Source organism: Coenobita brevimanus, chromosome 48 (genome assembly GCF_032717465.1).
Source record: "Coenobita brevimanus isolate Jiangsu-jjx chromosome 48, ASM3271746v2, whole genome shotgun sequence".
NCBI lineage: Eukaryota > Metazoa > Arthropoda > Malacostraca > Decapoda > Coenobitidae > Coenobita > Coenobita brevimanus.
Window position 1 is genome coordinate 12537251 of NC_137001.1, and position 25697 is coordinate 12562947.

Here is a 25697-nt window from a genome sequence, read left to right on the forward strand (position 1 = left end):
GAAAAATCACGCGCAAATGCAAATGCAAAATACCCATACGTCGACGGGACGGGGCTGGTTAAGACACGGGACAGTACAAGCTTGACTCATTCCTGTAAAGATACAATTAGGTATGACCAATTAGGTAAGAATGCACACACACACACACACACACACACACACACACACACACACAAACCGTTTAAAACATACCACCCTCACCCACTCTGCAAACATGGGTATAGTGAGTTCAAACCTGTCAGAGAAAAATCTGCTGCCATGAAATTCCAGAAGTTGTTATCGATATTAAAGACGACGTGAGTGCCAAGCCTTGTCAACTTGTTCATGTCTGCCACCAAGCTGCTGTACGTGGAGATGGTCACTCGCTCTGTATCAAACAGGTCTGCAAACCCACGGTATATCCCAGATTCCACAGTCTGAAAAGAAATAAACCACTGTCCAAAATAGAAAATAAAATGTTATTTTTAGTAATCTTAAGACTTAGTTTTGTAAAAAAAAAAAAAAAAAAAAATTGTCAAACAAATACAAACGTTTGTGTAATTGTCTATAATTCTCAAATATCATATAGGATGCTGCACTTTATTGCACATGATTTTTTTTTTTTTTTTTAAATTAGTGATTATCTGATGCACGACTTTGCTAAGCAGAGCACTGTTTACACTGAGAGGAAAAGTAACTCACCAGGCCTAGTCAACTGACCACTAGCGAGTTTGAGCGCTTCAAGAAAGTTGACATTTTGACCAATAATAAATTTGGTAGTTTAGGCACAGATTGCATTTAAAATAGAAAAGCATCATGTGAAAATAGAGTTGACAATGCCGATTACTTCACAAGATATACTCTCCTGTCCCTGCTCCACTGTCCACCAAATGTTCAGCTGATCCCATGCATTTCTATGCTCTCCACGCTCATTTTGTAATCGCCATTTTGAATGCATCTTTGATGCCATGCTGGTCACTTGGTCAGCAAATGCACTTGTTCATACGTTCATTGCGCTGCTTATATTTCCCTAGAACAATTTGTCTCTAAATATGCTGCATAAAATTCAGCAGAACAAAAAGCCTGTTAGATTTTAATTTCTTATCCCATCCTGTGCTTAGTTAATGAAAATAGTCACCATGCCGTACCATGCTAATAGCAGAAAATGCTCAAATGCAGTTTTGGGTAAAGTTTAGCATGCTTAAATGAGTGTCTAAAGTAATATTCATGATATTTTATTTGTGTTAGATTCGTTCCTTTTTTATTTATTTTTTTATTTTTTTTCTTCTGTACTTACCGCCCCTTGAGGGGGGTCACCTTGACGTGGTGGCAGGGCTTGAAGCATAGCTGGCAGTGCCACCTACTCTGGAAGCCTGCCTACCTTTGTGGGGTTCAGCATTTGTTGGCCTAGTGGACCCAGTAACCCCCCGCCCGATAACATTGGTAGAGGGGGTGTGCTGGTGATGTTGCTTGTTCATGCCCATTTTCCATCTTGGGTGGGGTTTTTGTTTCCCCACGTGTTTCCCGTGATGCTGGGAACAGGAGTCCTGGGGGTTCAGTGATGCTGCACAATGAGCCCTACAGCTAGCAACACACCTCTTTGGTCCTCTGTTCAAGTTAGACGTGTGGACTGGTTGGGCCCAACAAGGTCAGTCGATTTGTCACTTACTGCCTTGGGTCAAGTGGATACTGGGGGGACCTGGTGGCTCCTATCATCCTATAGCCACCCTTGTCTGGCCAGTGGCGTATATACGTCCATGGAGAGAGGGGGGCCACAGGGGTGAATCCAGGATTTTTGAAGGAGTGGGTGAGCGAAGCGAGCCTCTACAGCTGGGGGGTCTGGGGGGTCGCTGTAAGACCTCCAGAATATTTTTTTTAAATGAAGCATTTTTAGGGGCATTTTGAAGCCTCAGGATCGATATATTGCACTAATTTGATATTCAATGGCAAACCAATATAAAGAAACTTATGTATATTGGCTAAAGCAAAAATGACCTGTTTGAAAAATATGTAATTAGGAAATTCTACAGTACCCAGTATGTATATAAAAAAAAATGCTAGATCATAATATACAATTATTGCTGATTCCTTCATTCCTGGAAGTTTGAATGTTGATTTTTATATGAAATATCTAAAAATTAAACTAAATTTCGCATGATTAATGACTTACGAGGGAGGGAGAGAGAGAGAGCGAGAGAGAGTCTGTACTGTACATGAAACGTTAAGCAAATCAAACTAGAACTCACATTAATGAAGCTGGGAGAGAGAGAGAGAGAGAGAGAGAGAGAGAGAGAGATTACTTACTAGAGTCATGTGAGAGTTGATCATTTGAACTCAAGCAGCCTATTTTTACGGCTGAATTCATTGATTACTTCATCATAATTCAACTCAATATCCTTATGTACAAAAAGTAAGGCTAATCCATTCAGTCGTCGCTCCGACATAGTGGAGCGCAGGTATGACTTCAGATACTTTAAGCAGCTGAATGATCGCTCACTTGTAGCAGTTGTCACCGGAAGTGTTGCAAAGATATGCAACAGTGTTTCAATGTTTGGATACTTGCCAAATTCTTTGCAGACATTCAGAGAGGCAATAACAGATTTAGGTCTGTCTTTCTCCTCCCGATTCTTCCATGTGTTTTGCCATCTGTAATATTCTGCTTCCAACTCCTCTATGCTACCTTTCAGGAACTTATTGTATATTACAACTGCTTCATGTACATCTGAGAATGCTTTATTTACACAAAGAGATGGTAAGAGATAGCATAGTTTCTGCCATGAAGAATGCTTTGAAGTGAAGCGCTCATTCAGCTGCTGTAATATTGTATCAATGTAAGGCAAAAAAAACAGCTCGTCTGTAGTAGGAGTATGCTTCTGCATCACCAGATTCAGTGGGGGGATTAGACCGGTACTGCTGTCTTCCTACACTCCTTGGGGCTTGAATCTCTCTTCCACACTTTTGTTCAGCAATCCCAAACAATCTTTTGAATGTATCATCATTCCTGTACATTTGCAACACGTCTATACAATCTTTCACACTGTCAAGAGCTTGCACTAGATCCATTTCAATACCCTGCAGTTTTTGTGAAAGCGGTCTGGTAACATTTAATACAACTGAGAGAACCTCCATGCTAACAATGAATGAATCTGAAGACATACTTTTTGAGAATGCTAGAGATTTGCCCACCAAATTTGAATCTTCTGAGGTGGAGAAATCATCTAGGGTTTTCAGAATTGCTGGACACAGTGCTCTAAATATTTGTGTTGATTCTTGAGACTCGACCCATCTAGTCGGACAGTGCTTTTTCAGCCTGTCATGAGAGTCTGAAGGGCACTCCTCTAGTATTTTACTTTGCAGATAAGAGGAACGTTTATTTGAGTCCCTGAAGAATGTGATAATCTCATAACAGTTACTGCAAACTGAATTTCTCTTACATTTGCTGCTTTCTCTAGGCAAAGGTTTAGGCAATGGGACATACAATGTACATAGGTAGCAGCAGGACATTCATCTGTTATGTACTTTTGCACACCATGGAATTCACCAGACATGGCAGCTGCCCCATCATATCCTTGTCCTACCATGAACTCAGTATTTATGTGAGATTTGCGAAGAATGTTCAACAGTGTAGTAGTTAAGCCTTTACCTGTCATATCTGAAACTACTGAGAAGCAAAGCAACCTCTCCTGCACTGAGCATGTTGGCATAACAAATTTCACACAAACACTAAGTTGTTCCTGTCCGCTAATATCTGTGGTTTCATCTGCTAAAAGAGAGAAAAACTTGGAATAATTCAGCTTTGAAATCACATCTCTTGTCAACACTGTTGCTATGTTTTCTATCAATCCATTTTGAGAAAAGGGTGAGATGTACGTCCCTCGTTTTCTAGTGCTGGAAATGTGTTCTGCCAGGACAGAATCACCAGAGGTGCACATGAGCTGTAAAGTAGCCCTAAAGTTCCCTTGTACATCAAGAGGCCCGCTGTCTCTATGCACCCGTAAAGGCAACCCTAACCTCCCATGAAATTCAATCGCTTTAATTATGTGAATTAGCGCTGCACGATTCTTGCGTCTCATTTTCTCGTTCTCTGACTGCAAGTGTGTGGCAATATTACTGCCAGATGCCATAACCTGTCTAAAGTTATTTGCATTACATAGGTTGACTTCATGAAATGACTTCCTCATATGTTCAGTTAAATATCCATCTCTACCAGTTAAATGACTAAATGACTTCAATGGTTCCTTTACCAATTTGCCTAGTTTGTTGCCACCAGCTGTCACTTCCAAATAATACGCAAAAGGTACAAAAAAAAAAAAAAAAAAAAAAAAAAAACGTTTTTTGTGCGAGAATAGTCAAAACAGCCATAACACCCTGTTAAATGCTGTAGGCCCAAGTAGCCTACTTTTTCCTTATCTTATTGCCATCTTTGCACTCAGTGTATGGCCAAGAAAAGTCTTTGAGAGGCTTCCAGGGATTATTTAGCAAGTGTAAGCGGTCGTCATCTGTTAGCTCTGAGAGATTATCCAACGCTAAACCAACGTCATCACGACAGGAAATATATGACGTGGTAGCACTGGTGGGAGGAGCAACAGGTCTATCTTCGGGAATGGATAGCAACTTCACGAGCTGCTGTTCACTGGAACTGGGAGAGTCAGAGGACCCACATCCCTGTTGTGAATATATATATATATATATATATATATATATATATATATATATATATATATATATATATATATATATATATATATATATATATATATATTCATTCATTGCCAGACGCCATGCATCCCAGACGGGGTGGCCAAGGGCTTAGAGTTAATTGTTTTACAGGGAGGGGCACTAATCCTTCACCAACCCCACTTGACACACACACACACACACACACATATATATATATATATATATATATATATATATATATATACAGTATATATATAACTGGCTGAAATGTATAAGATGGGATAATGGACATAAAAAAATTATAAGAAGAAATGCCAATGGTACATTAGGTAACCTTGCAACCAGACCTAGGCTATAGACTACTAAGCTAGTCTTTACTCCATTTTTTTTTTTAACTTGGCGATAATTCTTCCCCCTTAAGTTTTAACAGCTCACTTCTCTATGTCTGATAGAGTAATGAAAAACTACAACCGTACCTACGGTACCTCTCCCTATCATATTGACAAGTTTTCATAATTAGCTGCATATTTGGTTATAAAAACGCTATAGTATCTCAGTAATTAATATGAGAGCAATGCAATTTCTTTCCAGCCTAAAAAACTAGACTATAATGAAGTTAGGTTAGGCTGGGTTAGGTAATTTAGCCCAGTTGTATTATCGGCTGTTAGATTAGGTTAGGCTTAGGCCTAATACAAATACAATATTATTATAAATAATACTTTGTATCAGTCGCTGGTGTCCGTAAAAGTAACAAGTAACTTAATGCAATTATAACCTACACAGTCACACCAACACTCACACACAAACGCACATTAATTTAATTAATGTGCATTATACATAATTAATTTAATAATGTATAATGCATAGGTGTGAAATATATTAGAAATATAGTCTCGACTGAACTCACAGGAACTTTGCATGACCTTGATTCTGCAGTTGTCTGGCTTGTACCGGTAGAAGGGTCCGGTGACTAGCAAACTTCTTGTTTCTTATGTGAACTTTGTAGAAAATAACACTCTAGTGTTTTTTGGCGTTTCAAGTTTCTCCTCCTATTTATCAACTTGTCATTATTTGTGAAAAATATAACCTGCTAAATATATATATATATATATATATATATATATATATATATATATATACTATTAATATCAGCAATAGACTAAGAAACTTTGGTATAATTTTATTTACCGGTTACCCGTAATCACTGACAATTCAAAACATGTTTTTCCGATAGTTTAGCCAATTCTAAGACACTTTTCTTCTGTGATGGGTTCGCACTTATGTCTATTTATAATTTTGCTTTTTCTATAAAGGTCTTTGCCAGCCACATAAAGAAATTATAATTAGCTTGCCTAAGCCCGAGTCCTGACACATTCCTGAATAATGAAACTCGTAACTACACAAGCCACAGAGCTGAACACACGATCCGTCTGACGGTAGAATGTGATACTGACCAGTGACCACATCGGATCCACAGATTACAAGTTATTATCTTGCAGGAGCAGGACACTAGTACACTACACCCACTCTCAGTCATAACTCTCACGTTCTGGACACGACCAACGGTCCCCAACCTGACAAATAATTATTAGGAAGTCTCCCACTCCCAGTAAAACTGTATTAGAGATTACTTAGGTAAAGTAGTGAATTTTTAAACTACTATAATACTAATTATGATCAGAATCAAATGGTACTTATAATAGCCAGTGATTGAAGAACTAGAAGATTTATATAATTGCTTAATGCGTATGATGTTGCTCCTCTCTCGCTGCCGATGACGGCCAACTGCTGTCAAACTTCCTTGCCGGGCGAATGACAAATAAAAACAGTAAACCCCCTTCAATTTGGCTTTAAAAATGCAGGCTGTTAATTAGGTACAACCATCCTTTTATAACAATCAATAAGGGAAGTTTATAGTTTTTATACCAACCAATTCACGTGGGCCTATGCCATATGGGCAAATGTTTTGTATACGTATTTAGATCTGTAGGCCTACCGGGACAAAAGGGGGGGGCCATGGCCGAGTGCCCCCCCCCCCATATATATGCTACTGTGTCTGGCTTTCCCGGTGGTAACTTAAGTATACTCCCTCATTATCTCTGGGGTCGCCAACGGTGTTACTCCTGCCATGTTACCTCCGGATGTTGGGCTCAGTGGTGGGTGGACGAGTGAGGGAATGAAATACTTTTTGCTGTACATGGCATTATTTAACTCGCCCCATCCTGGCAGATTTTTGACCAACTATCTTCCCCCATCCTGGCGATTTTCGATTTTTTTTTTTTTTTTTTTTTTTTTGCTAAAACCTCTGCTTTTTATGAGAAACATTGAAAATTCATAGAGGAATCACTCACCTGAGCTTTAAAATGCCGGTACATCACCTGGCTGTGTTTTCTATGGGGCCTGGCTCCAGAGAAAACGTTTTCTATGGGAGAGGTAACTATTCCAAACCACTCGTAGTAGGAAGTTATTTATTTGGTGCAAATTTATATGTAGTACAAGAGTATATTGGTTTTCACACAATAATATAGGTGATATAAGCATTGTTTCACTCACCAAACACATCAACATACCGCACCTTTTTTGGTGACATCACCTGTTCATCAGTTCTGACTGTTTCTTCCTCTGATGTTAGGTATACTTTGTCCTCCACATTGTCATCAACTGGGGAATCACTATGGCCTTGAACTTTGTACCATGGTGCGATATGTCTTTACTGGCCAGGTCACTGGTAACGTGTGAGTTGCCAAGACAATGGCGTGCAGGAGAGGGGAGTTCACATGGGGTAAGGCATTGTCCCCGCCTGGCCTTAGGTAAAGGAAGGTGTCCCGTGTGTACGTACCAAAAATCATGCACAAAATTTGACAAATGTGCAAATGACAGACCTTGCAATTGCGGCACATTTACAAACGTCAATGGGAGTCACAGTGACAAAACATTCAGGCGCCTATGTATGTCAACAGGATGCGGCAGGTTAATAGGAAATCTGTTGACAACAGTGCATCTATCCCTGGCTGTTCTTATACTCAACCTCTTATTAATACCCTCCATTCCTCCAGTGGCTAACTGGGACTGGGAGGTGTTAACATCAGGTTGGTTCAGCCCTGAGGTTGGGCCAAGACGAGATAGGACAATAGCCATAAATACAAATCTAGTAATGAAATGCTCAGTGGGCAGGTCAATACTAGGTACTGATATTTTTTTTTTTATTTCCACCTTGCCATTGCCTCTATTTGTGAGAGAGAATCTAAAATCTCTCCACAACACGATAGAAGCATCCTTGTTGAGTTGTCATCCCCAGAGAAAAGCTCCCAATTATTGGCTCTTATTTCTGTTTCTGGTGCAGATGTTACCTGTGTTCCTCATGCTACCTTTGTTTGCTCTTCATGCTACTTTAATCAATGTAAAGATGTCATTTTTCCCGTGAACTCCTCTGGTACACAGAGGCATGGTTTTTGAAGAACTGCGGTCTTCTGGTGTGCCTCCTGTGGCGGACTGAGTCAAACCAGTGACTGTCCAGGACCCCTTAAATGCTACCACTGTCGGGGTCCTCATGCTGTGTCCTATAGAAAATGTCCTCGATACTACTTGGAGAAGGAGATTTTGTCCATTTGTACATGTGAGAGGGTTTCGTTTCCTGAAGCAAACAGGATAGCCCAGACTCGTTTCTTCCAGCCTGAACTTACTTATCCTGCTGTCCTTTCTGGAATGCCTGTGTGCCGCCCTCTGTCCCAGTAGCTGGCTTGACCCATTCCACTGATCACTTCTTCATCTGCTGATTTGCCAGATGTTGTCCAAGAGAATAGTACTGCATATAAGACTGGTATTCACCCACCCTCTACACCGATTGTTTCTGTCCCCCCTTCGATGGCTGGGGGTTTGCTCACTTCCATGGTGGTGACAGATGTCCACATTGACGTGTCTTTATGTCCTGCTTTGTCCAGCATGCCCGAAGTACCATCTGTACCTGGCAAATGATACCATGGCTCTTCATAGACCTCTGAGCTCAAAGACCGTCCACCTAAGGTCTCTGATGTGGAATCTTGTGTCGACCTCTCTTGTTCCCTCTGCCATGGAGGTTGTGGGGTGTAGTCAGGTGTAGGCAGAAGTTCATGGTGCGCTTGTAGTCTGGTCTCCATCTGTGGATGGTGTTGCACAGACCGTTGGTGCTTCTTTTCTGTCGCTCAGGATACCAACCTCACAGGATTCTGGTACTGTGGACTCTGTTAAACTTTGTATTTCTGGTGCTGCTGGTAATATCACTGGCCATCCTACATCACCCAAGGTGGCCTTCAAGCCACAATACAAGCAAACTGTCATTTCAGATCAGAAATGGAGTGCTGTAAAACTATCTTATTCCTCGTCTTCACCTTTGTCTTTGGATGTTCGGCATAGAGTCCAGGTTCCTAGTGCTGGGCAGTGTCTTCCTAAAGGCTTTCTTCAGAAGCAATCCAAACCCTCTCACTTGTTAGTAGTTGTACGGCCCTGCACCGAATCCTGATCCTCCATCATGGATTCTATCATCCAGTGAAACTGTTGAGATTTACGAGACAGCTGGGGGAACTGTGTCATATTCTTGCACAATTTTCACCCCTATACATATGCATCCACGAGACCATGGTTTGTGATGCTGTTCCTTCCGGTCCTTCTGGTTACCACGCCTTTTATTCTGATCCTGTGCCAGGCCAAGGTCGTCATGGACATGCTGCTACCTTCCTTTGCCAGTACATTCCATTCACTCATCTGGACATTTCCACTCCTCTGAAGGCTGTTGCTGTCCAGGTGTTTTTACGCTGTTGCTACACAACTTTAGTCTTTTATCTTCCTCTTAGTGCTTCTGTTGAATAGGTGCATCTGTGGGACCTCGTTCATTGCCTTTCTTTTCCCGTTTTGTTACTAGGAGATATGAATGGTCATCATCCACTGTACGGTGACAGTAAGGCCAATCCTTGGAGTGTTATTCTTGCCTCCTTAGTGAAGAGGAGGCATTGGCTGTTTTCAGCTCAAATGAGATGACATTTCCACAGCTGGACTGGAACTTTTACAGCTATTGATTTGCCATTGTGCTCAACTGATGCTGTTTTAGATTTTAAATGGGATGTGTTGCCAGACCTTTATGGCAGTGACCATTTCCCATTACATTTAACTGCTGGTGAGATTGGACCTCAGCCTCATCTTCCTTGCTGGTGTCTGAATAAGGCTGATGAGCTGCTTTTCATGTCATTAAGTTCCATTTGTTTCTGTCAATCCCTCGTTGAAAGGGGTCATCTTGACGTGCTGGCCTGGCTTTAAGCATGGCTGGCAGTACCACCTACTCTGGAGGCATGGGTACTTTTGTAGGGTTCGGCATTTTCAGCCTTGTAGACTAAGAACCCTCCCCCCGCCATACATCACTGGTAGAGGAGGCCTGTTGGTGGTATTTCTCATCCCTTCTCGTTTTCCATCTTAGGTAGCGTTTTTGTCTCACTGCGTTTGTTGTGCATGGTGCCCTAATGCTGGGAAATGGGAGTCCTGGGGGTTCATTGATGTTGCATGATGCACCCTACAGTTAGCAAGACACCTCTTTGGTTCCCTATTCTGCCTAAACGGGTGGCCTGGTTGGGCCACGCTAGGTCATTCAACTGGGCAATCGTTGGAAGGTCAAGTGGGCACTGGGGGGCCTTGTGGTTCGTATCATCCTCGAGTCATCTTTGGCTGGGTCCCCCGTTGGTTACCTGCATATACTCCCTCACTACCTCTAGGGTTGACAGTGGTGTTTTCCGTGGCATATAACCTCCCCTTGTTGGGCTCCGTGGTGGGTGGAGGGGTGAGAGAATCAAGTAGTTTCTTGCTGTGTAGGGTTTATTTGAATTTTAATAATGTTGACGACCACACATCTGTCCCTGGTGTATCAGACTCAAAATTCTTCATTGCCGGTCTGGAGCCTTACCAGGCACCTGTGCAACATCCTCCTCTTCCCCGGCGTTTAGCGGAGTCTAGAAGGCATTCACGTTGGGCTGGGTCAGCTCAGGGGTTGGGGCCAGAGAAGACAGTGCCTGTGTCCTACACAAAACATCTAGTAGTAACATTTATTGTGGGTAGGTCAGTGTCATATAAATCATGCCGCGGTGTCGGGTTTTGGAAGAGAACCTAAAATCTCTTCCCAGGGGGATGGAAGCATCCTTGTCGAGGTGTTTTCCCCAGAAGAGAGCTCCCAATTACTAGCTTTGACCCCTGTTTCTGCCTCAGACCTTTCATGTGTGGTAGGACTCCATATTATAATTGCAAATCATAATAAATAGATAGATAAATAGATAGATAGAGAGACAGATAGAAGCAGGGAGTCAGATGATGAGAAGGTATTGTGTCTGCAAGAATCGAGCAATGCTAAACATGCTTACACACTCTTAACGCAAGGAATGCTTGATAGGCACACGACAGCGCCTAGTGACCATACACACACATACACACAGGCTGCTAGAACTTTCCATCACAAGGAACACACGTGACACACCCCTGCTACACCAGAATTTAGGAAAGAGAGCGGCAGACGGAGGTTAGCTATAGAACAGAGAGGTGGAGAAGGAGACAGGCCTCAGAGGAGACAGGTCACGGGGAGAAGGGCTTGGCAATTTGAGAGAGAGAGACAGATAGCGAGACAGGGAGGTAGCTACCCGGGACTTATACTTCGTTCTGTGTGAGAGACTTGTTAATATTTCCAAGACAAATAAAAATAGTCCCATACTATTCTTTACCTCTCCTGTCACTACGTGACAAATGGGAAGCTACTCCAAGATATAAAAACCGCTCGTCCATAAATCTAAAATATATATATAACTCAACCACAAAGGAACCTACTGTACACAGTCTTTTATGACACAAAGCCATTTATGACATTTGGTAGCACTGAACGTATACGAACCTCGTCTACGAATCAACATTGAATTCCTACAAAATATCAAGATTGAAAACAAAAAGAATATCTCTCTCAACCAACATCACAACCAGCTCCTGACAGTATTATCTCCAACCAGCCCCCACCGTCTCCCAGATCATCATGCTGATGCAGAGGTGAAGGGATCACAGGACGCCTTGCAAGTAGTTTAACAAAACATTGATACGATCTTGCAATTTCTATGACGAACCAGCGAATCTACGGACATCGTCTCCGAATTAAAAGCAAATTTCTACAAAAGCAGGCGAAACTCTACAAGATTAGCTTCAGTCTACAGTGAATCCCTACAAAATACAGCCTACAATGCAAATAGTCTACAAGTCTACGAAACAACTCTATAATCTTCACGTAACTTCAAGCAGCAACAAGAAGAATATAAAACAAAGCAAGTAAAGAAGAGGAAACACCGAAGCAACAAGCACACAAGCCCCCACCACTCTCTCCCGCCTGACGCAGAGGTCAAGACACGCAGCAAAACACCAAGTCCATATTCACAACTCATCTTACTCACCCGTCTTCACCCAGCTTATCCCCTACACCGCGGGCTTGTTTACCAATGACTTGCGTGTGCCGCGGGGTTATTTGGGCTCCGACAGACTCTCAAAAAATATTTGCCCAAAATCAGTTATTAGTCCTAAAATAATAAAATTACATATGCTTATGGCACATACCTTCAGCTTTCTCCTGGAATGATTGTTGAGCCTTCGTCGGTTACCATAGGACTTGTGGAGACCTCTGAAATAGGGTAACGAAGTCTCCACTTCACACTTCCCGACAACCCGTAATATGATTACCACAGCCAGATACAAACACTATAAACACTATTCTACAATTTTCAAGTAGTTTGGGATCCATACTCAAAAAAAAAAAAACACTGTGAAAGCAATGGAAATTACGAGCGCGTCTGATCTTCACACTGGCACTAGTTCGCTTTTGTTACTCTGCCATTTATTATTCATAAAACCCCTCACACTTTATATTTCTATTACTATATAACACTTATATATATCTACAGTCTTTATCCATAAGTTTCCTTCAGTAGTATTAGTTTATTGTCACTGTAGGGATTCAATTTCTTTCAGTAAAATACGTAGCATTCACTTTCTCGTCCTGTATACTGGCATTGAGAGTGAATGTCACTTTCATCTTCACTCTCATAACTCATAGCATTCAGACATGCTAGAGTGAAACTTTCACTTTCATTACTCCTAGGGTATATACTCGTATTCTTATAATACTACTCATTTACATTTCTATTTACGTTCTCTATTTTATTTACGTTATTTACATTTCTATTTTATTTACACTGTGTTGTGCACTGTCACTTGAAATAACTTATAAAACTATTTTCCATTGTTCACATATATTTACATTCATTACTTTCACTTGCTGTTTACACATTATTTACACATTATTTACAATTCCACTTGCACTGTTTTATTCAATAGAAAGATCGTAGTCACTCTTTTATCAATTGTCAGCCCTTTACCTCTTTCCACACGAGGTTTAGTAGGGGGTAAAGGTCACAGAGCCATTTGCATGGGGGTGAAAAAAGGCCTTGAAGTCAGCAAGAAGAAACATACGTCCCCTCACTTCGGAAGATGAGAGTAAACTGATAACGCAGGGCCAGCCTGGAGGCCTGTTTAGGGGTTATTCAGAGTTACCAATATTGGTTCTTGAAACAGCTAAGTCTAGCACTGATATGATTGGCAGGAAATCTAGACAATACATTATAAATTTGGTAGTTCCAGGTGAATGTAAATATCACTTAGGCTTCTCCCTTCCCTCCTTACATGTATATTTATTACAAAAATAGATTATACGGCATATTTCAAGGGGGAAAAAACAGCGAAAATTAGCGAACGAGTGCACGTGAGGTGTTGTCAGGTGATAATTAGCCAATTCCAGGTGTATGGCACTCTCACTTACCTTATTTCTTTCTTGTATATATTATTTGGTATAAGAATAGGACATAGGGCTTATTTCAATGGATGAAATCAGTGAAAAATTCCAGGGAAGATTTACTTAGCGTAGCATGGCCGGGCAGGCGAGAGGATAGGGTAATGGAGGGGGGGTAGGGAGGGGAGTCAAGAACGGGGAGAAATGGCTAAATTGTCAACAATGGATGGGAGTACAGATGAGATTAGGAGTGCTGACTAGTGTTGGACATTGGCAGTACTGATAGATGATACAAGCCCCCACTTGGAAGCCCGGGTGAATTCAAAATAACACAGAATCACAAAAGCGACGCCCTGCGGTATGATCCCTTGCTCTCAAGCGTCACGAAAGTGACGCCCCGCGGTTAAGGGGTTAAGCATCGCTACTCAGTATTCACCACAGCTACCAGTGTGGGAAGCCGACGTCACCATGTGCTGAGACGACAAACGCCAATCAACCCTTGAAGAACAATGCTATCACCACGTGCAACACCACTCACACCATTTCCTCCATGGTAAAAATTAGTGACTTACATAGTTCCTTCATTTATACAATACACAGTGATAGACAATAAGCTTCTGCACAAACATAAAACGTGCTGTATAGTTACAGCTTAAATACACATACTTACTTCAGTTATCTGCATAATTCAAACACTAAATAATCACCAACAATAAATATTCTACACTGTCTATATTCATTCATTTATTATAACATTTATTTACTACCAACGAGTGTTACCATTTATACCTACATAAAATACGTGTTTCATATATACAACTATACATTATTACCTCTACAAAGTGATAAAGAAAATATACCATCACAGTTACTCAGTGAGCAATTAAAAGAACTGTATTAAACATTTATTAATTAATGCTACCTAGTGGAAACAAATAAATTAAGTTACAAGGTAAACTAGAAAAAAAAAAAAAAAAGGCCAATACAAATGACGTTAGCAAGAGTGAACATCCTCAACACAACCGTGCAGACAAAGATTTCCACACAGTGCTGACACATATATTGCCCACGATAGGTACAAGTGAACAACAAATCAGTGTATATAGTTAATACTGTATATATGTATATATATTTTTTATATAAAATAACAAAATATGGGACTATATAATATCATTTTCAGTAATACCTGTGCAATATAAACTAAACTTTAAAAAAAGTATACCAAGGAAATTAGCCAGTAATTATGCAACCATGAACAACATGGAAAAAGCGTACACAAGCGAAGAAAAACAAACTATAGAAAATCAATACATACAAAAAAAAAAAAAAAAGAAAAGAAAGAAAGAAAGTAAAACAGAAAAAAGAGAAATAGAGTAAGATCACATAACAAACAAATGAAAATAAGTGTAAGTGTTACTACATATGTCAAAATACCACATAAACTACAAACAAAAAAGCAAATTGTCTCCACAAACAAGTGGCATGGCACATTATCACTATCATCGACCGCGGCATATGTTAGGACTGCAATTATTACAATTATGTAACTCCATATTATAATTATGTAACAACAAACGATTACATTAGGTTACACTTGCTACAATTATGTAACTACAAACAATATGTACCAATTTATGTGACAGTTGCATTAGCAAGATGTAACTTTTATGTAACCTTAACTACAATTATGTAACTACAAACAATACTACAAACAATATGTACCAATTTATGTGACAGTTGCATTAACAAGATGTAACTTTTATGTAACTTTAACTACAATTATGTAACTACAAACGATATGTAACAATTATGTAATGACAAAACAGTTGCATTAACAAGATGTAACTTTTATGTAACTTTAACTACAATTATAAGGCCAAGACACTTATAACAATTGCATTAACAAAATGTAACTACAATTATAAGGCCAACACAATTATGCATTAACACAATATTTTGTAACAATTCATAAAATGTTACAATTATGTAGTACCACAATGTTAGTACAATATTATGTCATACAATTATAGCACAATTCTGTATTAACAGTATCATCATACAAGTTAGGTGAAATTTAGACATTACTAAAGTGATAACTCTATGTAATGTATAACCTAGCAGTATTACCATTGCACAATTATAGGCTATGCATACGTCTGATGTACATGCACGTCTTACAAAGTGTTATACAACAACCATTGCATTTATTCAAATATGTATACAACTTGTTTAAAATGTAATATTACTGAATAATCACTATTTACTATGAATATTATATGTATACAATATTCATACAATTATGTTACTTTTACAATATTATATATTTCACTTAATTAGCTTATAAGTTCATTATAATGTGTATATAATGTGTATTAATATGTTAGGACTATTAACTGTCGATGGTACGCCATTTTCGCGCGGCCGAGCAGTGTGGTAGGACTCCATATTATAATTGCAAATCATAATAAATAGATAGATAGAGAGACAGATAGAAGCAGGGAGTCAGATGATGAGAAGGTATTGTGTCTGCAAGAATCGAGCAATGCTAAACATGCTTACACACTCTTAACGCAAGGAATGCTTGATAGGCACACGACAGCGCCTAGTGACCATACACACACATACACACAGGCTGCTAGAACTTTCCATCCACGAGGAACACACGTGACACACCCCTGCTACACCAGAATTTAGGAAAGAGAGCGGCAGACGGAGGTTAGCTATAGAACAGAGAGGTGGAGAAGGAGACAGGCCTCAGAGGAGACAGGTCACGGGGAGAAGGGCTTGGCAATTTGAGAGAGAGAGACAGATAGCGAGACAGGGAGGTAGCTACCCGGGACTTATACTTCGTTCCGTGTGAGAGACTTGTTAATATTTCCAAGACAAATAAAAATAGTCCCATACTATTCTTTACCTCTCCTGTCACTACGTGACAAATGGGAAGCTACTCCAAGATATAAAAACCGCTCGTCCATAAATCTAAAATATATATATAACTCAACCACAAAGGAACCTACACAGTCTTTTATGACCAAAGTCATTCATGACACATGCATTCCCCATGCCAGCTTTAACCGATGAAAGGGCCGTGACCTCTGATACTCAGAAACATGGCAGTTGAATGATCTGTGAAAGTGGTTTGACTGTTACTTCTTGTGAAGCCATACGTGCCTACTCCTAAAGTGTCAGGGGTATGGAATGTCAGCCAATATTGTTGCCATACACAGGCGTGCCTTCCTGGTGTCTGTGTCTCCTGAGGTGGACAAAGTCATACCACTGACTGTCCAGGACCCTTCAAACCCTCCTTGGCCGCCAGTGTGGAATGACGTTTAACCGAAAAATGGCCACAGGCGTCGTTTCAGCACGGCCTATAAACAACTGCAAAAATTTTGGGGAAGTGAACGATCGTGTTGAACGTCTTCAGACTGACCTACACTACGCTCCCATACATCTCATCAAGGTTCAGAGCCTGCTGCTGTGATGAGTGGATTTTTTTATTTTTTCACTCCTGGCTATGCCTAAACAAGCACAACTTCACCATTATCTTGACCCAGGCAGAAAATATCATTTTTGTCCTCTCTTGCAAAACACAAAACCATCTGTTTACGATCATGAGGTAATACAAGGACAAACAAAAAAGACATGATAAGAGAAAAATAAATGTTTGTCTTGGTATCTTTACGTATTTACTCAGGTTTGTTGTAATGATTTGGTTCATTTGATGCAGTGCAATTTGTAGAAAACTGTGAAAACTTTCGGGAAGTGCACGAACATCTGGGACCTGAGACTGACCTTCACTTCACGCTCTCACATCTCTTCAGTCAGTTCACCACCTGCTGCCATGACGAGTGGATGTACAATTTTTTTGCTCGTGGCTATGCCTAAACACACATAGTTATACCCATTATCTCGACCTGGACAGAAAATATCATCTTTTTTCTCCCTTGCAAAACACACACAACCACCCGGTTTAAGATTATAAATAAACACGGGCATAAACAAAAGAGACATGAAAATAAAAGACATATTCATTATTATCTTGGTATCTTTACCTATTTCCTCAGGTTTATTGTAATGATTTGGATCATTCGATGCAATGCGACTTGTAGAAAATTGTAAAAACTTTCGTCTGAGACATGAGACTGGCCTTCATTTCACCTCTCACATCTCATGTCAGTTCACCACCTGCTTTCATGACGAGTGGATGTACAATATTTTCGACCGCGGCTAAGCATAAACACACATAGTTACATCCATTATCTCGACCCAGACAGAAAATATCATACTTTCCCACATTCACGACGGACATGCAGCAACATATATTGCCAAAATAACAAGGTAAAATGACAGAGAAAGGTGAAAATGTTATTTCAGAAAATTTACATTTTCTCCCAGTTGCACTGGCGTCGCCTCTCGGCGGCAAATATCGGTTGCCGATATTTCTGCAACTTTTACGCTCCATTGCAAGCCATAGAATGGGTATTTATATCTGCTTTGTATCCGTATTCGTAATAATTAGACTTATTCATAGTTTTGAAACTGTACTACGATTCTATTTTTAGCCATGTACATGGTCTGGGAGTGGCAAGTTGCGACTCAACTTCCTATTGCTAATCGGATCTCACCCTCCACTTTCATCTCCCGCTGGAGACCCTAGCCTCGGGGGATGCAATTTTCTCATTGAGGATTGAAAATTCAACCCTTTCACTCCCTTTTCCAAGCATGGGCACAATGATAACATAAAAATTAACTCAAAACTACCATAAACATATATCAAAAAGGTGAAAAAATATTCATAATATTTTCCAGCCATTCCTAACATATTATGTACAGAAATCATTCGATATCATCATATCTCATATATGCACAACATTTCAGCTCTGTTCACATTGTTTTGGAGGTAAAAAAAAATTAAAACAATACCTGCGAAGTTGCACTGCAGCAGCACCTCTTGGCGGCAAATATCGGTTGTCGATATTTCTGCAACTTTCACACTCCATTGCAAGCCATAGAATGGGTCTAGGAAGCTGGGATTTGCACTGTTAGGTGTGTCTGAACTTTCTCTTCAATATGAAAAGAAAAAAAAATCAATTTTCGAAACTTCAGAAAATGGCCCGGTGTTTGCCTGGGATGTACAGAAAATTCCAGAACCACGGCCTCGGAAGGGTTAAATACAATCACTTTGGTGGTGTTCATGCTGTAAGTTCTAGAAACTGCCATTGTTACTTTCCCACTGAGGGGGGTCACCTTGACTCAGTGGTGGGGCTTGAAGAGTGCCTGGCAGTGCCACCTGCTCGGGAGGCATGCCCTCCTTTGTAGTGTTCAGTATTTGTCAACCACATGGACCAAGGACCCCCTACATCACTGGTGGAGGAAGCCTGCTGGTGATGTTAGTCCCTGCCCATCTGCCATCTAGGGTGAGACCGTTGCCTCCCCATGTGTTTGCCATGTGTGGCGTTCCGTAATGCTGGGAGACGGGAGTCCTGGGGGTTGAGTGATGCTGCATGATGTGCCCTGCAGCTAGCAAAACACCTCCTTGGTCCCTTATTCTGACTAGATGGGTGGCCTGGTTGGGCTCAACCAGGTCAATCGGCTGGTAATGCCTTGGCTAGGATCAAGTGAGCACTGGGGGATCTTGTGGCTCCTATCGTCCTGGAATCACCCTTGCCCAGGTCCCCCAGTGGTTATCCGTGTATACTCTCCTGCTACCTCTGGGGTTGCCAGTGGTGTTGTCCCTGGCATAAGACCTCCCTTTATTGGGCTCCATGGTGGGTGGAAGGGTGGGGGAATGAAATTTTTTGTACATGCATATGGCTGCCATTAAACAAACTTTCTTTGATGATTCTAGCTCTGTCCATGGAAACTCCCTTATTGCCACCTTAGAGCCTTACCAGGCCTCTGGTGAATGTCCTCCTTTGCTTCAGCATTCAACTGGGAATGGGAGGAGGTCACATTGGGTAAGTACAGCTCTGGGGCTGAGCACAAAAGAGCCTGTGCCTGCATCATATGCAAAATATCTGGTGATGAAATCCACCATAGGAGGGTCAGTCCTAGATATTGATATCTTTGAATTACACCATGCCATTGTCTCATCCCTTGGAGGAGAGCCCAAGATCTCATCCCAGGGGGATGGAAGTATTCTAACTGAGGTGTCCTCCCTGGAAGAGAGCTCTCGCCTAATGTCTCTGACCTCTGTAGCTGGCTCTCCAGCTACCTGTGTTCCTCATGGAACATTTAACCAAACTAAGGGAGTCATTTTCTCTCAGGACATCCTCCAATACTCAGAGGAGAGACTGTTGGAGGAGCTGCGGCCGTTTGGTGTGGTGAAGGTTGAGCACCTTCAGAAAAAGATAGATGGGATTCTGACCCTGATTGCAACATTGTTCTTGACGTTCGACAAATTGGCATTGCCTAGATCTGTGAAACTAGCATGGTTATCGATTCCTGTGAAGCCGTATGTTCCAACCCCAAAGTGATGCTTCCACTGCCAGGGGTATGGACATGTTAGCCATTTTTGTCACCGTGCACAGGCTGGCCTCCCTGGTGTCTGTATCTCTTGTGGCAGACCAAGTCATACCGGTGACTGTCCAGGACCCCTTAAATGTTACCATTGTGGGGGCTCTCATGCTGTATCTTCTAAAAGTTGTCCTCGCTACTGCTTAGAAAAGGAGATTTTGTCAATTAGAACACTTGAGAAGGTTTCATTTTCTGAGGCTAAGAGAGTCCAGACTTGCTTCTTCCAGCCTGGTGTTACCTATGCTTCTGTCCTTTTTGGAAAGCCAGTGCATCGCCCTATATCTCCGAGAAAGCCTCAACCCAGCCCAGTGCCCACTTCATCATCTAGTGCTTTGCAGGATGCTCAACAACAGATGCACTAGTCCATCTTGAGGCAGCAGCATGTGATGCTTTTGCAAGGCAGCAGCATCTGGTGTGTGTTTTCTTTGACCTTGAAAAGGCATATGATACTACATGGCGGTTTGGCATCTTCCAACAACTCCATTTCTTTCGGTTTATATGGCAGGCTACCCCTATTTTTATAAAATTTTCTGCATGACCGTTCATTCAGGGTTAGGGTTGGTGTCACCCTGTCTCTTTCGTACCCTCAGGAGGAAGGGGTGCCTCAAGGAAGTATCCTCAGTGTGACCCTTTTTGCTATAGCACTGAATGGTATTGTGTCCTCTATTCCAGACAAGGTGTCAGCCTTACTGTTTGTCGATGATTTGGCCCTATGGTATGCTGCTTCCCAAATGTCCATGGCTGAATGTCGCATGCAGCTCACTCTAAACATGGTCTCTTTGTGGGCCACCATGCATGGCTTCCGTTTCTCCCCAACAAAGACTGTGGCCAAGCATTTCTACCGCTTGAGAGGCACTCACTCTGACCCAGACCTTCAGTTATATGGCCACAGGGTGCGATGTGTGGATGAGACAAGGTTTCTTGGCCTTACTTTTGATAAGAAATTGACGTGGGTACCTCATATACATTCAGTACGAGTGTCATGTCTCAGTGCCCTGTCTCTCCTACGGACCCTATCTCACTTGTCTTAGGGCACTGACAGAACCATCCTGCTCCGACTCTACTGTGCCTTAGTAAGGAGCAAGTTGGACTATGGGTGTGTGATATACTCTTCTGCTACTGAGGCACTGCTGCGGCCACTAAATTCATTCCACCATGCTGGGATTCGTCTGTTGACTGGAGCTTTCCGGTCTTCCCGAATTGAAAGTCTGCTGGTTGATGCAAACGTACCACCACTGGATTTCCACCGGCAGTCCTTGATGGTGCAGTGTTGGTACCATCTTCACCGTCTTCCGGCCTCACTTAGTTGTAAGGCCGTCTCTGAGGTCGGTCTTCTCTCCTTTTATGACACTCACCCTCGCTATCCACACCCGTTTTGGTACAGAGCGAGGGCTGCCATGAGGGAGTTGGGTGTCCAGCCCTCCCCTGTTTGCCCTATGCATGTCCCCCAAGTGGCTCCCTGGCTTCTCCCAGAGATACAACCATGCGATTACTTTCTTGAGAGAAAGACCTCTCTTTCCTCACAGGCAGCCTTGGCTTAATTTAGAACATGCCTCTGCTCACAGTGACTTGATCCCTAAATATACTGATGGCTCCAAATCTCGTGTGGGGACAGGCTTTGGTGTCATTTTTCGTGATTTTAGCCGTGGTGGGAGTCTTCCTCCATCTGCATCTGTTTTTACCTCTGAACTTACTGACATTTAGTTGCAGTTGAATTGATTTTTAGCTTTCCTTCAGGTTATTTTACCATTTTTAGTGACTCAGCCAGTGCCCTACAAGCTTTGTCTCATGGCTGCCCATCATATCCCCTAGTCCTATCTGTCCTGGAGTGGCTTTACTTATTCTGTAGACGAGGATACTCTGTACAACTGTGTTGGGTCCCTGCACATGTGGGTCCCTGCATCTCGCCCCTCCTTTCTTCATTATCGTGTCCCATCCGAGGATTTATGTACAGCCACTGTGGGGGCTGTCCGTTTCTGCTGGCAGAGGAGGTGGGATGCAGCAGGGGCAAACAACCTCCGCAGCATTCGTCGGAACCTGGGCGATGGAGGGTATGTGGGACTGTCCCGACAGTGGGAAACAGCTTTGGCCTGTCTCTGGATTGGTCACACTAGGCTGACTCATGTTTTTTTAAAGGAGAGGGCACCCCCTCCCTATTGTGATGACTGTCTGGTTTCCTTGACTGTGCGGCATCTTCTTGTGGAATGCCCCAGTCTTGGGAACCTTCGTCGTTAGTACCTTTCCGGGTGCCGAGCCAGCAACAGATCATACCTCCTCTCCTTGGTACTTGGGAAAGAAGCTTGTGCTATGGGAGGAGGCACCTTCTCCTTTGTGTTGAACTCTGGCCTTCTCTACAGGCTGTAGGGCTTTACTATATTTTAGTCTGTGGTATAATGGAAGTTTTGTCATTTAACCTCAATCTTTCCACTACGTTTTAGTTTTGGTTGTTTCTTTTATACTGGTGGTTTGTTTTATGCATTGTTTTCCCCTTGCTTTTTATGGTTTTTATATATTTTGACTTGCTTTTAATGTTTGTTCGGTGGCATATGACCACTGCTGTTGCGCCGCCATGCCACATGTTCATTCATTTATTTGTTTCCCTTGTTACTTCCTGGAGAAGGAGATTTGCTCCATTTGTAAACATGAGAAGGTTTCAAAAAGGTTTCATTTCCTGTGGCTAAGAAAAGAACCCAGGGTCGCTTCTTCCAGCCTAGAGTTACTTATGCTGCTGTCCTTTCTGGAATGCCAGTGCAACACACTATGTCTCAGAAGTTGTCTTAGCCATTCCAGTGCCCACTCTTCCAATATATACTTTGCTAGTTGCAGTCCCCAGGGTTAGTATTGTTTATGTGACTGATTTTTGCCCGCCCTCTACTCCAACTGTTTCTGTCCCCACGTAGGTGACTGGGGGTTTACTCACTTCCATGGTGGTGGCAGATGTTCATGTTCATGTGTCTCCATGTCTTGCCTTGTCCAGCATGCCTGAAGTTCAGTCTAAACCTGGAGAAAGCCACCATTGTTCTTCAGAGTCCTCTGAACCTGAAGATCATCCTGCTAAGGTCACTTTGGTCCAGTTTCCACCTGGGGATGGTGTTGCACAGACCGTTGGCACTTCAGTTATGCTGCATACCAAATCATTCTCAAAGGTTCTGGTCCTGTGGACTCAGAGGTTTCCGGTAGTGGCACTGGCTCTACAGCATCAGTCAGGGCAGCTCCAAGAGACCTTCCAAGCAAGCTCTTGTTCCAGCTCAGAGGAGGAGTGTTGTTAAACTTTCAATTTCCTCGTCCTCACATTTACCTTTGGATGTTCGGCATAGGATGCAGGTTTCTGGTGCTGTGTGGGCTCTTCCTAAAGACCTTCCTAAGCATCATCCCAAAGCCACTCGCTTGTCAAGAGTTCTACAATCCCCCACACCTGCTCACTTGTCAGGAGTTGTACAGTCCCCCAAACCCACTTGCTTGTCAGGAGTTGTACAGTCCCCCCAACCCGCTCGCTTGTCAGGAGTCGTATATTGTAGTCCCACACCTAATCCTGATCCACCCTTCACTGCAAGGCATATCATTCAGTGGAACTGTTGGGGTTTACATGCCAGCTCTGAGGAACTGTGTCATCTTTTTGCATGAGTCTTCCCTTCGTTCATGTGTATCCAGGAGACCATGGTTGGTGATTTTGTTCCTTCTGGTTCATCTGGCTACCTTGCCTATTATTTTGATTCTATGCCAGGCCAAGGTCAACATGGAGGTGCGGCTATCTCCCTTTGCCAGGATATTCCATCTGTTCCTGTGGACATTTCCACTCTTCTGCAAACTGTTACTGTCCAGGTATTTATACACATCCATCACACATGCTCCTAGTGTTACTGTCGAAATGGCAGGTCTGGAGGGCCTTATTTATGGCCTTCCTTCTCCCTTTGTAGGAGATATGAATGGTCATCATCATCATTTTTGGGGTGACAGTGAGGTGAACCCTTGTAGTGTTATGCGGGCTTCCTTAGTGGAATAGGAGTTGGCTGTTTTAAACTCGAATGATATAATTAATTTCCATAATCAGACTAGAACTTTTACAGCTATTGGTTTGTCCTTGTGCTCAGCCGATGCTGTCTTAGATTTTAACTGCAATGTGTTGCCAGACCTGTACAACAGTGACCATTTTCCAATTACTTTAAACTGCTGTTGAGAGTGGACCTCAGTCACGTCTTCCTTGTTGGCATGTGGGTTAGGCTGGCTGACCAGCATTCGGGGAATTAACATCCATTGACCTTTCTGTCAATAAGTTTGGATGTCTTACAGAGGTGGTGTTTTATTTTACTGAGTGTTCCACTCACCAGCCTTGTTATCTATTCCAAGAACGAGGTGTCAGTTTCCTAAACGTCCAGTTCCTTGTTGGAACCCTGAATGTAGTTCCACAGAGAGCCATATGATGCACCTTCTCTCGACTTCATCATGGGGATCCTCAGTATTCGGTGGCATACCTGAGGGAGCGAGCTCATATGAGGCAGGTTTTAAAGGAGGCCAGGCATTCATCCAGGAAGGGTTATGTTCCCTTCATCAGTTCCAGGACCTCCTCACTCAGGTGTGGAACCAGCTAAGGAAAATTTCAGGAATATTTGCTATTCCCCACTTTCCTGTTTTACCTGCAGTGGGTGGAACTGTGGTTGATCCTTTCATTGTCGCAGAGTTGCTTGTTGAACCTTTTGCCAATGTGTCACAGAAGGATACATATTTGCTATTCGTTTGCCACCATTGGCACGTAGAGTCTCATTGTCTCATTTCTGGATCATGTGGGGGAGCCTTATATTCCCGTTTCTATTTCTGAATTCCAGGTGGCTCTGTTGCAGTGCCATAATCCCTTTCCTGGTTGTCTTGATATTCCTCATGCTGTTTTACATCATCTATCTGAGAAGTTCTTCTCATTTTTGCTGTCATTGTTTAATGAGATCTGATTTATTGGTGATATTTCGGCTTGTTTGGGTATCGCTCTCGTTATCCGGATCCCCAAGCTAGGTAAGGTCCACCTACAGGTGACAATTTATCGACCCATTTTTCTGACTTCTTGTGTGTGTAAGGTGTTCGAAAAGATGGTCAATGTTGGGTTTGTGTGGTTTTTGGAGAGAGGTGACTTCTTATCCCCTGTCCAGTACAGTTGTCGTAATATGCGACATATCTCTGGTGCCCTGCTGTCTTTGGAATCTTGTCACGCTTCTCCACAAAGAATACCCGGTTACGGGCTTCTTCAGTCTGGAGAAGGCATACCTGTAGAGTACTGCCTGACATCATGGCATTTTACTTCTCTTGATGAGTTTGGTCTTCGTGGGCGCTTGCCTATTTTTATTCAACAGTTTTTATCTCACCGTTTTTTAAGGGTCCGAGAGGGAGGAGTGCTTTCTAATGCCCATGCACTTGAAGATGGGGTGCCACAGGGGAATATCTTCAGTGTTACTCTTTTTGCTGTGTCCATCATTTGAGTAATCAGTGTACTTCCTGATGGTGAACATGGCTCACTATTTGTAAATGGTCTTTCAGTTTCTGTTACCGCATTTAGAGTGACTCTGATAAAGAGGAAGTTGCAGCTGGCTCTTAATAGAATTCCTATGAGGTCAGAGTTTTGTGCCTTCCGTTTTTTTTATTAAAAAAAGACAGTGACTAACCATTTCTGTCTACTTTAGGGAGGTATACCCAGACCCTGACTTGT